Source organism: Megascapheus bottae, chromosome 3 (genome assembly GCF_031878675.1).
Source record: "Megascapheus bottae isolate mThoBot1 chromosome 3, mThoBot2.hap1, whole genome shotgun sequence".
Taxonomy (NCBI): domain Eukaryota; kingdom Metazoa; phylum Chordata; class Mammalia; order Rodentia; family Geomyidae; genus Megascapheus; species Megascapheus bottae.
This window is the reverse complement of record NC_143511.1, coordinates 53,386,824-53,401,513: the sequence shown is the minus strand read 5'-3', so window position 1 is coordinate 53,401,513 and position 14,690 is coordinate 53,386,824. Positions and strand designations below refer to the sequence as shown.

The 14,690-nt window shown below is 35.7% G+C and overlaps 1 long non-coding RNA gene across 1 annotated transcript in view; it reads left to right on the top strand.

The window, feature by feature from the left end:
- The first annotated feature begins 292 nt into the window (after window positions 1–292).
- LOC150065495 (uncharacterized) overlaps window positions 293–14,690 on the top strand; it is a 63,273-nt gene continuing 48,875 nt past the window's right edge. Inside the window, exon 1 of the long non-coding RNA XR_016534782.1 lies at window positions 293–474. This is a non-coding gene — a long non-coding RNA (uncharacterized LOC150065495). The remainder of the gene's footprint in view (window positions 475–14,690) is intronic.

Genomic DNA, 14,690 nt, shown 5'->3' with positions numbered 1-14,690 from the left:
GCCTGGCATTCTACCATTTGAGCTACAGCTCTACTTTCAACTTTTTGCTGATTAATTGGAGATAAGAATCTCATGGACTATTCTACTGTGCTGTCTTTGAAGTGAAATCTTCAGATTTTAAACTCCTGAGTGTCTAGGATTAGACATGAGCCGCTGGTGCCTGGCCCTTTATGGAACTTTAGTGAAATGACTATGAGTTGGAATACTCTGGCTGGTTCTAATTGTAATGCCTTCCAGCATTCTGTACCCTCCAGAATCTTATTTCAGCTCACAGCTCTTTGTAGCTGTTCACTGCCTTCAATTGAGTCTCTGATTCTTAAAGTGCTTAGAATCTTTATTTCACGTAAGACTATGAGCACTGATTTTGAACTACCTTGTTACTCATGACATTCTTTTCTGTGAAGAGAATAATTATCTTCTGGCTTTCAGAATGATCAGTAACATACCTTAGGATTAAAGGAACATTTTGCCCAGGTATGGTTCTATAAGTAAATCTTTAAAAGAGATTTGGAATTATTCACTGAAGGTCTACACAGGGATTCTTTTAAAAACTTTAAAATACTTGCCTGGATTCCACAAGCTTTGACAATTATTTTACTTTGAAGGTCTTTTTACATGATAAGAACTTTACGAAAGAATAAGCCTATTTAGGAAATATGCTATATATAGACCACATTAATGAAAAGTAGAAGTGACTCACAAAGGATTTATGGTATATTTTTTAAACGACATACAGTAACAACACAGCAACATCAATTGTGAACACATTTACTTTAAGTTAGCCATTGATTATAAATAGCTCACTGAAAATGCTCCACAATTATAATGAAATGTGATGTCTTTTTTGAACAACAAAAAGAAGACATAGTTCTTGTTGCTGTTAAAATTGTTCTGTTCTGTAAATACATTGCTTTTGGTATACATAAATTACTTTGTGCTATACACAGTAGAAAAACATAAAGGAAAATTATCATCCATTTTTTAGAATAGTAGTAGCACTTGAAAAAATAAATCTGAAGTTTATTTCTAATCAAGAACCAACTGGAGATTGCTTTTCCAGCAACTCTAAAGGCCCTCCAAAATTGTTTTTGTTGTTTATTTATTCCTCTATTGCCCTCCCTAGCACCTCCTCATTTATCTATGAATTAGTATTAATTAAATAAGAAATGCTTATTAAACTAAATTATTCAAAGAAGAGAAATGCTAGAACTTGTCTAGTCTGATAGAGGAAATTAGACATAGAGACTAAAATTGAAACTGAGACCCTTTGATTTTAGGTGGTTTTGTCTCAATCTGCAATTATTAGCACCTCAGACTTTGTGTTACTGCAGAGATAAACACAGAGATTTCTCCAACCTAGTTGCTGAGCTCAGTTTAACCCAGATTCATTCCACTGAGAGAGGAAACCAGGGTGTTTTACAGGTTCAATTTTTAGTTCAGTTATTGTAATTTCCTCTCCCCCTCCTTTGTACCTTGATAATTATTTATTTTCCCTTTTTCCTCTTCCAAACCATCAAACTCAGACTACTTCAACTATGTGACAGTGTCTCATGTCCTTTAATCTCTTTGGGGAGATTATGGGATTGACTTTTCTCTGGACCCTAGCACTTTCTGGAGCAATACTGGGTGAGCTCTTGAAAAATGCAGTAGCCAGATATGAGATTCTGAATGTTTAGACCTAAGTTTCTCTAAAAGGGTTCACATTTTATTATACTTTATTTTCATGAGTAAACATATTTGTACTGATTATTTTTTTCTGGATTTGGACTTTAAAATAAAATATAGCTACCCAATATTGTCATGCTTCAAACACTTTACCTCTTCCATGCTCACTGTGCTACCAAAGGGCTATCATCCTTTCACTTTCAACAACCATGTTTGAGACTCACAGTATGGGATGCTGAATATATTACAGTTTCTTGTGATTTGTGTTGTTTGTAAACACACCAAGGGAATCCAAGTCCTTAGCTTTTAGGTGATCTACTTCTGGTTGTTTTTAGTTTTAGTTTTTATCTGGTTGGGGCATAAGTTGCTTTAAATTTAAATTCACCCAAGATATTGAGCTTTGAACTTAGCCACAAGTGAAAAGGCCCTTTAAGCATTAGTGATCTGTAACTAAGCCCAAATGGTTTATTTCATGGAAGATTAAAGACACCCTTAAGCTCTCACTATGTTCTCACAATTCTGTGTCAGAATAAAACAACAGATTAGAAACCATGTCAAATATGACTGAGAATAAAGGGAAAGACAGATGTCAACAGAGAAAGAAAATATAAAGCTCTTTAGTAGATATGTAAAGCAAAACTCACATGCATTTGTCCCCGTATATATTGACAATGGTGAGAAAGAATCACAAAGAAATTGTGACTTAGGTACTTCATTGAAAAAAAGTCTAGAAATGTTGGTGAGTTATTAAATGACTTCTATCATGAGTGGCTAAAATATAAAACAATATTTCTTAAAGTATTATGAATAATTGAATGGAAAGTGCACTGGAATTTAGAACTATTTTGAATGGCAGTCATGTATCATGCTGTACAAGTTTATTTTCTGCCTCTAAGATTTGAGTGGCAGATGAGTCACAATTTTGTGGGGAGCTATCAGCAGTAGCAGGCACAGGTGCTCTGATTCTGTTCTTGTCAGCTAGGTGATTTCTGGCAAAGTAATCAGCTTGAACCTCAATTTTCACATTTGTTTAGTAAGAGTAATAATGATTACTTTACAATAGTGCTTTCAGGTTCAGTACTTTAAGTGTCAAGTATAATCCCTGCTATATAATTGCTGAATAAATAATTGTGATTATAAGAGGTGGTAAAACTTAAAAAATAGTTATAATTATTTTAAGGTAATTTCAGCCATCGGCAACATGTGAATCGTGCAATATGTTTTAAGTAAGACTATCAAAGTATCTGCTGAGTATCAGTTGCTGTTCTATATGTGAAATTATCTCATCTATCACATATTAGAGAATCTCCTATGCATCAGGCATCTGGATATTCCAAGGGAGGGATGATGAAGCACAAGAGGCCTAAGCAACTTTGTGAGACATGGCACATCTATCTGCTACAACTCAGTTCTTGGAAATTCATTCTTAGAACCTTAAATCATCTTTTGGGGCATCTATCTTTTCAAATTAGAACAGGAATGACTCTCTAGTACCTATGTATGTGGCTCACAGGGAAATAGCTGAGAGAATATGAAAGGAAAGAAATTTGTCACTGTGTTTATACACCAAACAAATGACTCACTTATATTAGACATGCAGTTGATCTTGCACAGAGTAAAATGTGGAAAGGGAGCTAAAAAAATCTCCATTCTTTCACTCCAAGGTTACCCTTTGGCAGTACTACCAACTTTAGCCATTATTTGTTTGTCGAAATAAATCACACTTTGTCACCCTCATTTTTTTTCAATTAACTTGTCATTCTTTCACTTTGACTTGACACACAACCGTCTTTTCTTCATATATTTCTTACTTGGCATTCATCTAACCATTAAGTTTTTCGTGTTGCTTTTGAAACATCTCTCAGATCCATCATTCCTTCCATTCTTTTCTGAGATTGGTGCCAAAATCCTTTCCCTGGTGCCCTGTTCTCTCCTTCCTCTCTCTTTGCTATAATGCAGCTTACTATTTTTAGATTAATTATATTTACTTACCTTTGGCACTTGGTTATAGTCTGGTTTAGAACCTTCACTGGATTTCCCCAGGTCTACCATCCATACTGGCTTCAATTATTTTTTTCTTTCCTTTCACATAATTGTTCTTTCCCAGTTCCTAAGGAAGATGCTTATTTATTTTCTTTCTTTCTTTTGCCAGTTATGGGGACTGAACTAGGGCCTGAGCACTGTCTTTGGGCTTTCTTAAGACCACAGCACCACTTCCAGCTTTTTTCTATTTATAGGGTACTGAGGAATCAAACCCAGGTCTTCATGCATGATAGGCAAGCACTCTTAACATTAGGCCAAATTCCCGGCCCAGAAGATGCTTATTTTTTAAAATAATTTTTACACAAAGTTGTTTTGTAATTTCCTAATTTCTTCATCAATCAATGGAAATCAATGGCAAGTTTTTAATCACACCATGGAAACTGAATACTGTATTTTTGTCTCAAAGTACATGATCTGAGTATGATCACCACTGCCTTTATTTTTGGTTACTTTTTTCAAGGAACATGTCTTATTTATAGGCATGCACTTTCAATTAAATTGAATCTTTATTTTCTTAGTCCATGTTGTCATCTTCAGGCTTTTGATTGAGAAGTTAAATTGCTTTCTAACTATGGGAGATGCTTCTGTTATTTTACAGATTCTTTTCTAAATGCATTATAACATCTGCTGTCTCTTTTCCTTTGTTTTATCTTTCTTGATTTGTCTACCCTTTCTAGTGATGAGATTTGATCCCTTTCTCCCACTCTCTCTTAGTATCTTCTTTGGCAATTTACATTGTATTTATAATGGAATGCCTTAAAATGCGTATGATGATCATTAAATTTATTAAACAATTAAACAAAAACTTAAATTGCATACAAGTCCACTGGTACTGTTATACTGACATTCATGGGGCTTTTGTAATCCCTTTATTGATGTTGTTGTGTGATAGAACATGGCAGCTCTGGGCCCGTTCATTCAATTTCTCAATTAGAGATGTTTCTTTCTTTTCTTTCCAAGAGCTCATAAAATCTAGTTCTTTTAAAGTCTGTTAATAATGTTATCTGTTCTCTTGTCCAACAGTAGCAACACTTGCTTTCCTTTTCCTTTCTCTCAGCTACCACTAGGCATCTAAAATATCCCTGCCTTACATTAGCTTTCCAGTAAGGAATGCCAGTTGTGTGTTGGCCCGGTAGAGGTCCAGAATATCAGATGCATATTGCGCAGCTTGTTTCCCATCCCAAGGAACACCTTTACATTTATCTTTTGCGTCAAACTATGCCAGTTATAGGAACAGTTTTATCATCCAAACTATGCTTGACTCCAAACTACCCTGAATGATTTATTAGTTGGAGTTTCCTCTGTAGTCATTGAGTTTGAGGTTTTTCTTGTAGGTAAGTGATCCTGTTCTTAATTATTTCCATGCATCCATTTTCAGTGTTGGGATTTTCCTGCAGGGCTGCAACATTATAAATCACTTTAGTATTTGCTAAACCCAAGTTTCTCGGGATGGAGTCAGAAATGGAATTTTCTCTTCTATACCTCATGGATGTCATTTGCCTTTGTGTTTGAACTTCCTTCTTCAACAGGATAGTACATTTGACACATTGCAATGTCTTCTAGTCAGTCATTTCAATTTAACCTATAGCTTTGTGGCAAGAAGTATTTTAAAGTTTCCTCAATTTGTGAACAATCACTTTGTTTTCAATTTATATTTGATTAAAATTTATATTTTTATGTATTATTTTGATTTAAAATGATCAAAAAGACATACTCACTATTGTAATATGCAGAAAAGGCATTTGACAAGATCCAGAACCCCTTTATGTTAAAAACTCTGGAGAAACTAGAAATCCATGGAACATTCCTAAGTATAATAGACTGTGTATGACAAACCTTGCTAGCATTATACTTAATGGCGAAAAGCTAAAGCCATTTTCCTATAAAATCAAGAATGAGACAAGGATGCCCACTCTTTTCACTCCTCTTTAACATAGTATTAGAATTCTTAGCCAGAGCAGTAAGGCAAGAAGCAAGCATAAAGGGATCCAAATCAGGAAAGAGGAACTGAAACTTTCCCTATTTGCAGATGACATGATTCTGTATTTAAAGAACACTAGAGACTCCACTCCCAAGTTTTTTGAGCTGATTCAAAACTTTGGCAAAATAGCCCTCAACAATCAACTGTTTTCCTATATGCCAATAATGAGAGGATTGAGGTAGCAATCAGGAAAGCAACTCCTTTTGCAATAACCTCAAAGAAAATAAAGTACATAGGAATTAACTAAGAATGTCAAGGACCTTTTTGATGAAAACTTTAAAACCTTGAAAAAGGAAATTAAAGCAGAACTGAGGAAATGGAAAAACCTCCCATACTCCTGGATTGGAAGAATTAACATGGTGAAAATGGCAATACTGCCTAGGGCTATCCACAAATTCAATGCAATACCCATCAATATCCCAATGTCATTTTTTTTTTTTTGGTCATGGGGCTTGAACTCTGGCCTAGGGCACTGTGCCTGAGCTCTTTGGTTCAGGGCAACTGCTCTGCTCCAGGGCTTGGGTGCTGTCCCTGAGCTCTTCAACTTAAGGCTACCCCCTTATCCTTGAGCCACAGCCTTATGTCCTATTTTCTAGTGATTAATTGGAGATAAGAGTCTCTTGGCTTTGTATTACCCCAGCTGACTTTGAACTTCGATCCTCAAATCTCAGTAGCTAGGATTGCCGGCCCCAATGTCATTCTTTAATGAAATGGATGAAGCAATCCAAAAATTCATATGGAATAATAAAAGACCCTGTATAGCAGAAACAATCCTTAGCAGAAAGAAAAGCACTGGAGGAATATCAGTTCCAAACTTTAGACTCTATTTAAGAGCTATAGTAACCCAAACAGGTTGGTACTGGCACAAGAACAGGACTGAGGACAAATGGAATAGAACTGAAGACCCACAGATCTATGGCCACCTAATCTTCGATAAGGAAGCAAAAAAAAAAAAAATAGGATAGAAGAAAGACAGCCTCTCCAACAAGTGGTGCTGGCAGAATTGGTTAAGCACCTGTAAAAAACAACTAAAATTGGACCCTTTTTTCACCCTGCACCAGAATTAACTCCAAATTGATCAAAGACCTTGAGGTAAAAGCAGATACTCTGAAAACTTTACACTAGGTCTCCTTGGAACAGGTTGAAACTTTCTTAATAAATGTCCAGAAACACCAAAAGTTAAAGAAAGTTTGGACAAATGGGACTGCATTAAACTGCAGAGCTTCTGTATAGCAAAAGTTCTTTCATAATAAGGTTGTAACCAATGAATTTAGCCTATAAAAACCCCAATTAAAAGTATTTTGAGGTTTTCCTTCTCATTAGGAGTGTGTCAATTTTTGCCAATATGCCATATTTACAGATAATCTACAGTCTCTATCCAAAGTTTGTAAAGATATATCAATACCTCTGTGATATCAAAAGTACTGAATGTATTACCAAGTCTCTGTTATTTAAATTTTCTATTAGTCTGTTCCATTATATCGTTTAAGTTTACATAGGTTATATAAATTAAGTATCCCTACATAATGGTACTTTTAATTCATGTATTTAGATATATTATGTATATGATATTTTCCCTCTTCCATCTTTAAAATACTTTCTAGTTAACAGTTATTAAAGTTATGAGCATTTTAATTAGAAAATCTCTTATTAATGTGAGTATTAGTGGTGACCTTCTAGAAAAGAGCAAGAAGTTGACCAAGAAGCAGTGGTTAGAAGTTGTTTATTAAGGGAAAAAACAAGTAGTGCTAAGTTTCTTATACCCATAACCCTAACTGCACAAAAAGCTGAATAACTGCACAAAAAGCTGAGATCTGAGGATCGAGGATTGAAACCAGCCTTGATAGGAAAGTTTAAGAGACCCTTGCCTTTACCACCAAAAATCTATAAATAAAGCTTTGTCTCAAATAGGGGAGCATAAAAGCCCAGCTCAGGGACAGTGCCTAGGTCCTCAGTTCAAGCCCCCAAATTGGCACCATCAATCAATCAATCAATCAATCAATCAAAATCTTTCTTTTTAAAAAGAGTAGCTCAGGGGCTGGGAGTTTGCCTATTGGTAGAGTGCTTGCCTAGCATGCACAAAGACCCGAGTCTGATTTCTCGTTACAACATACCTAGCAAAAAGCCAGAAATTGTACTGTGGCTCAAGTGATAGAGCTCTAGCCTTGAGAAAGTCCAAGAACAGTACCCAGGTCCTAAGTTCAAGGCCCAGGACTGGCAAAAATAGATAAATAAATAAATAAATACACAATTTTTTAAAAGAGTACCTCAAAGTCACTGATACAATAATGAGAACAGCTCTACATTATGCGTAGGTATTTCAGGTCTTCTAAATCTAATGATTCCTTCCCACCTCTTCCATAAGAGCTGCTTTCCAAAATCTCTGCTTAGCCATTGAACATATGAATTGCACAAAGTACATGTCTGGCATTACATCAGTTCCCCAGCCTGATGTCTTCTACAGTTATTGAAGAAAATTCTCTCTAGAGTTTTTAATTCTCAAGGAAATTTGATTCTATAAAGGTATTCACTATCTTTGCAAAAATTATAAACTACATTCAGTTACCCTTCTCTGGCACATCAGTTAGATAATATCTATCAATGTGCATTTTCTCAATAATTTTGATTATCTTTTACCTTTACGACTTTTTTTCAACCTAGACTGAGGTTGGACATTGTTTCTCCAGCCTTGTACTTGACTCCTCCATCATTTCCTCTTATCCACTTGGGTGAAAAGGAAGAACATTTGACCTCACTTTGACCATCACAGTCCTGAAACAAACATAAGGGACCTGACACATGTACAAATCCCTGCTTTTCCATCTGCCTGTTAATTCCTTCCTATCACTTGCTTGTGTCACTATTACTGTCTCTCTAAAGAACTTTTACATCACCCAAAACCAAAACCTCCCACAGTTGTCTTTTTTCCTTCAACTCCTCAGAGACATTATTGTCCTTTCTCTCTTTATGAGTTTGCTCCCCTTAGCCTTTATAAGTGGAATATTTGTCTTTAGGTGTATGGCTTATCTTACTTGATAAACTACTTGTTTCTAAATCTAGGTACTTATGTGGTCATTAGGCCATTTGTACCAACTGAAGACTAGTTCACTATTTTGACCTACAGAGCTACGCTTCGCTCTTTCATTGAACTTTCCACGAGGCCTGATGGTAAGAAGGGACTGTAACTAGAAGGGTGTCTCTAGTGGAGTTTATGATGAAATTACTGCCTATCTTGAGGCATAGAAATGATTGCACCCTAAGGATGGTATTTGGAAGTTAGTATTACTGGAATAAAACATTCTAGATATGTTTGTCATGTCAAGAAGTAAGTGGCTTACTAGATTTAAGACTGGAAAGTTTGTCAGACCTACTGACCTTTTGGAGTATTTCCCAATAAGAAAAACTTACTCACATTTCCTAGCAGTATTAATGTAAATTTAATTACTTGGTATGCCTGTGGTATAATTTTTCTTCCCTGTAAAGGTAGGTCAGCACATTAGAAAGGTTAAGAATCTCATTCTAATTGGAGCCACAAAATATCGCTAATTAAATCCCCACAGGAGCTCCTCTGGATTGAACTACATATATTGAACTCATACAAGATTAAGTGGTATAATCCTTTTACTTCTCCAAAAGAATATGTGTAGCATATTTTCTTTTTCAATTATGATATTTAAAATGTACATTTACCTCATTTATTCTAGCTGAGTACAAGATACACATTTCTTTTACAGAAAAATGTCCCTTCACATAAATATTCCATTAATAATACTAATATTACTAAGAGCTCATGTCATATCTTTTTCCCTAAATCAAGGTGCCCTGTGGTTAGATTTTCATTTGCTGTCTTCCTTTGGATAAAACTATAACCAGGTAATCTTTATATCTTTCAAGTCCCTTTACAATGAATCCTGTGCAGAGTATAGTAAAAGGATTTCAGAGTCCCATCAGAGAAATTAACTGGTTCTGTCCTGCTCCTTCTAGCAGAATTGTGCTCATAATATAGTATACACAACTTCCCAAGTGTACTTTGAAACAGTTTTACTGTAGGTAAATTCAAAGTATAATTTTACCTTTCTTTATAGCTCCATTTACCCTCTGGTGATCCATATGAAGTTCAGACAATTCTATACAGTTCTTTAAAAGTTTATGTGGATTTCCCAGGAAAGAATTAGACATGTCAATAACTGTTATCCATTGAATTTTTTATTATAAATTGTAGGGAAGTGTTTCCTATAGAACTCTGCTAACTATTTCTGTCTACCCATGAAAGGCACATGTACATCCATACTTACTGGGAAAAAAATCAATGGAGGGATTGAAGAACACTTTTGAAAACTGGCTAACTCCCTTAGGTTTTACCCAAATGGGAATTGCCTCAAACCATTTTATGGGAACTATGTGTGTGTGGAGGGTTGGGTATGGGGGAGGGCATGATTCAGATTTCTGACCAGAATTGCTTATTTCTCCCTGTTCTTCAATTTTCCAGTTTGTGAGCAAAGGAACCCTACTCTCAACTTCCAAACTCCATTATTACTCCTTCAAGCTCAGAAAGCAGAACACACATATTCAAGGTGCTGGATCTATTCAGAAAGAGAAAGCTCTTGCCCTTTGGCTCACTCAATGCACAATCTCTACCCAAAGGGGAATATGGGACAGTAAGTCCCAGGCTTACAACTATTTGTCCATCAAAGGTTAGATGAGAGTTAGTTCACAACAGTTTTTTTTTTTTTGCCAAACCTACTGGAAAGTAGTGTTTGTCTTTTTGATGGCAAGCACAACTCAAAAGAGAAATAATAGTTTTCCTTAAAGAGGAGTCATCAATAAGCGTGCCATTGTTTGCTTCCCTGTTTGATATTTTAGGTCATCTTTCACAGACACAAAATAAACATCTTGCCAGGCTCAGTGGCTCACACCTCTAATCTTAGCTACTTAGGGAGGCTGAGATCTGAGGATCAAAGTTCAAAGCCAGCCCGGGCAGAAAATGTCCTGAGACGCTTATCTTTAATTAACCCCTAGAAAATGGGAAGTGGGGCTTGGCACAATATCTCTTAGATATTGTTATTTAGTATAATCAATTCATTGTTATCAGGTACCTAATTTGCATGTCCTATTGTACATGGCATGAGGTAAACATCAATTAAGAAAGTCTTTGTTCATAGAAACTCAGGTAAAATACAATATTTCTGAAGAACATAAGTATGACAATTGCAGTGAGCACATTTAAGATAAAAGAAAATCATATATATGTGTGTGTGTGTGTGTGTGTGTGTGTGCAATCCATAAGTGAGAAGAACAATAAGTTGTGTGATCCATCTGACAGAGTGTAGGCATTCTGAGAGGTAAATTGTAAGAGTTGATGCATAGTGAATATTCACTGTACATCAGGTAGTGACCTGAGTATCTGTGACTACTCATTTACCAGTCACTACTTAAGCTGTCTCACACAGGAGAACATGTAATGTAAGATGAGGCTTATAATTCGGTGGCCCTAAATTATGAGCTTAAAGTTTAGTCTACAGTTGGCAAGCCTTCACTTGGCTTGTGTTTTAGACAGGAATAAGGGATATACTTGGTCTCGTTAGCACAGGTCAAAAATTTCTTAATAAAGGTCCAGAAACACAAAAAATTAAAAAGTTTGGACCAAATGGGACTGCATTAAACTGCAGAGCTTCTGTATGATGAAGGACATAGCTAGCAAGTTAAATGGAAAGCCCACAGAGTGGGAGAAGATGTTCACTAACCATGCAACAAACAAAGACCTCCTATCTAAAATATACCTACAGCTCAAAAAATTGAATCTTTCAAAAACAAATCCTCAAAGAAATAACCATACCATTAAAAGGTGGAGTAAAGACTTAAAGACAGACTTCCCTGAAGAAGAAATAGGAATGGCCTATAGACACATGAAGAAATGTCACTACAGTTAGAATGGCCATTATCAAGAAATCTGATAACAACAGATGCTAGCAGGAATGTGGCCAGGAGGGATCACTACTACACTGTTGATGGGAGTATAAAATCATTCAACCACTTTGGAAAGCAATATGGCGATTCCTTAAAAGACTCAATATAGAGCTCCCTTATGACCCAGCAATTCTGCTTGGCATTCACCCAAATGTCCAGAAAGAAGGCCATACCAAAGCTACTAGTACAACGATGTTCATTGCAGCATTATTTACTATAGCTAAGGTATGGAACAAGCCCAGATACCCTTCAGGAGATGAGTGAGTCAAGAAGATGTGGTATATATACACAATGGAATTCTATACTGCCATCAGAAAGAATGCTATCACCCTATTTGTAAGGAAATGGAAAGACTTGGAAAAAAATCATATTAAGTGAAGAAAGCCAGACCCAAAGGAGTATAGGCTCAATGGTTTCCCTTATTTGTAATAATTAGTACAAACCTAGGACTCTCCTAGCAGAGGATTACAATAGCTCAAAATCTAGGTACATAAGGTCATACAGGATGAGGCTAAGTGAAAGGAACTCTAGGATATGGAAACAAGAGCTTTATCTTGTGCGATTGTTCTTTTTAATGTACTATGTGAAGTTATTTCTTATCTTTTTTTCTACTTATGTTTGATAACATGTGTTTGCTCTTTCTGACTTTGTGACCTGGTATATTGCATATATGTTTATTTGCTTATTTGAAATAAGGAAGGGAAGGGGAAATCAAGATAATTGGGATGGGGTGGGGAAGGGAAAGGGGGTCAAAATATGAGAAAAGGTACAAAGTTTAGAGAAGTAAAGCATTCATTACTTGATAAATGTAACCGTAACTCCTGTATACGTTATCCTGAAAATAAAATTTAAAAAGACATCAATAGTAGTAGTGAGTAGTAGAATTTAGCTCATAGTAATTGTCATTTTTAAGTAGAGACCAATTGTATGCAAGAATAAGTGATCAAAGATATAGTAAAGGAGAAAATATCGCATTGGGTGACTCATTTGTTCTGAAGAAGAACATCATCAAAATACTAATATGATGGATTTAGGAAACCAATGTTCCTACTGAGTAGAGAATACAGTCAGTAGAGAGTACTGATACACACACACACACACACACACACACACACACACACAGATATATATATATATATATATATATATATATATATATAGAGAGAGAGAGAGAGAGAGAGAGAGAGAGAGAGAGAGAGAGAGAGAGAGAGCGCCCCCCACAAGTTGTGTGTTGGTGGGGGCACTATTCAATGTTTCTTTCTTGTTTTGTGCCAACATAGGCCTGAACTCAGGGCTGGGCACCATCCTTCAACCTTTTCACTCAAGGCTGGTACTCTACCATGTGAGCCATACCTCTACATGCAATTTTTGGTGGTTATTTGGATATGAGTTTCCCTAACTATGCTTTTTGGGCTGATTTCAAACAGCAATCACAGGCATGGGCCACTGGTGTCCAGCTTAATACCAGCAGTTTTACAATACAATTTTACAATACAGTTTTAAAACAATACATTTAGTATTTAAACTTCTGACAAGTTTTTATGATACCACAATTCTTCAGAATTGATATTTTCCTTAGGCATTCTTTAAAATTGAAAATAAGTATTGATGTGTATTGGTCAGCAAAACTGACACCTCTGAAAATGTAGAATGGTCAATAAATACTTGGCATAGATTAACATTAATTCATTTCAATATTCTTGAATATTCTTAGTATTTGGAATAATTGAGAGACTATAAATAAAAACAGAAAAATATTTGTTTCCTACAAATTATAGATAATTATCAAGTACTTACTCTGTGTGGCAGGCATTTAAATTCTTCATATGCATTCACCTAGGCTCAATAAGCTCCTTTCAAAGACACAGAAGAGGAGGCACAGATAGATTCAGTTATGAGGGAGAGATTCCTTATCACCAGAGCAAGCACTATGGAGGCTGAATTGCTATTGCGAAACTTGCAAGAGCCCAGGCTCTGCTTTGTCAGGAAATAGTCAACAACATTCTCATCTACTAATGATAAAACTATATTGATAGTAGAATGTGAAGGCATTCACTGATAACCATGACAATGTCCAATAGAAATCAAAATGATAAACAGATTTCTTTTCAATGCTTCTTTAAGGATATCTCAAGTGCCAGCAGTATGGCCCAGTGGTAGAGTGATTGCCTAGTGTGCATGAAGACCTAAGTTTGATTTCTCAGTACCACATTCATAGAAAAAGTCAGAAATGGTGCTGTGGTTCAAGGGGTAGAGCTCTAGCCTTGAAAAAGCCCAAGGACAGTGCTCAAGCCCTAAATTAAAGCCTCAAGAGTGGGGAAAAAAAGGAAAGGATATCTCAATAACCAGCCAATCCAGACTCGTGTTTGTTACCTTGAATTTTAACCAGAATAACATATGTCAGTAAAGCTAAAGAACATATGAAGATAAATAAAATCTTATGTCTCTGTAAATTCAAATTTTTGTTAGGAAATCAGATGATCTTAGTATATAATCATCAAGATAATAAACAACCAGTAAACAACACATGTGGTCCTTCATATATGATGTTAGAAGGGACACTTTTTTCATATATTTTTATTGTAATTAATAGAAGGGTTACATTATATTTGCCAGATAGAAGGTACATTAATTCACGTACATTGATACCCTTTCTCATGTCTTGGTCCCCATTTCCCACCCCCCCACCTCCACCCCTCATCTTGTTTTCCCCCTTCCCTATCCAATTTCAAATAACCAAATACAAATATATACAATATATCAGATAACAAAGTAAGATACTGTAACAATATGAGATAATCAAGGGATAGCAAAAGAGATGAGAGATAACATAGTACGTTAAGGATAATAATCACTCATTATATGGCTTTTGTTTCTATATCCTAGAGGTCCTTTCATTTAGCATTATACTGTATGGCCTTATGTATCTAGGTTTTGCTCTATTGCAAATCTCTGCTAGTAGAGCCCAAGGTTTCTACTGATTATGACAACTGAGGGAAACCATTAAGCCTATCTTCCTTTGAGTCTGGCTTAC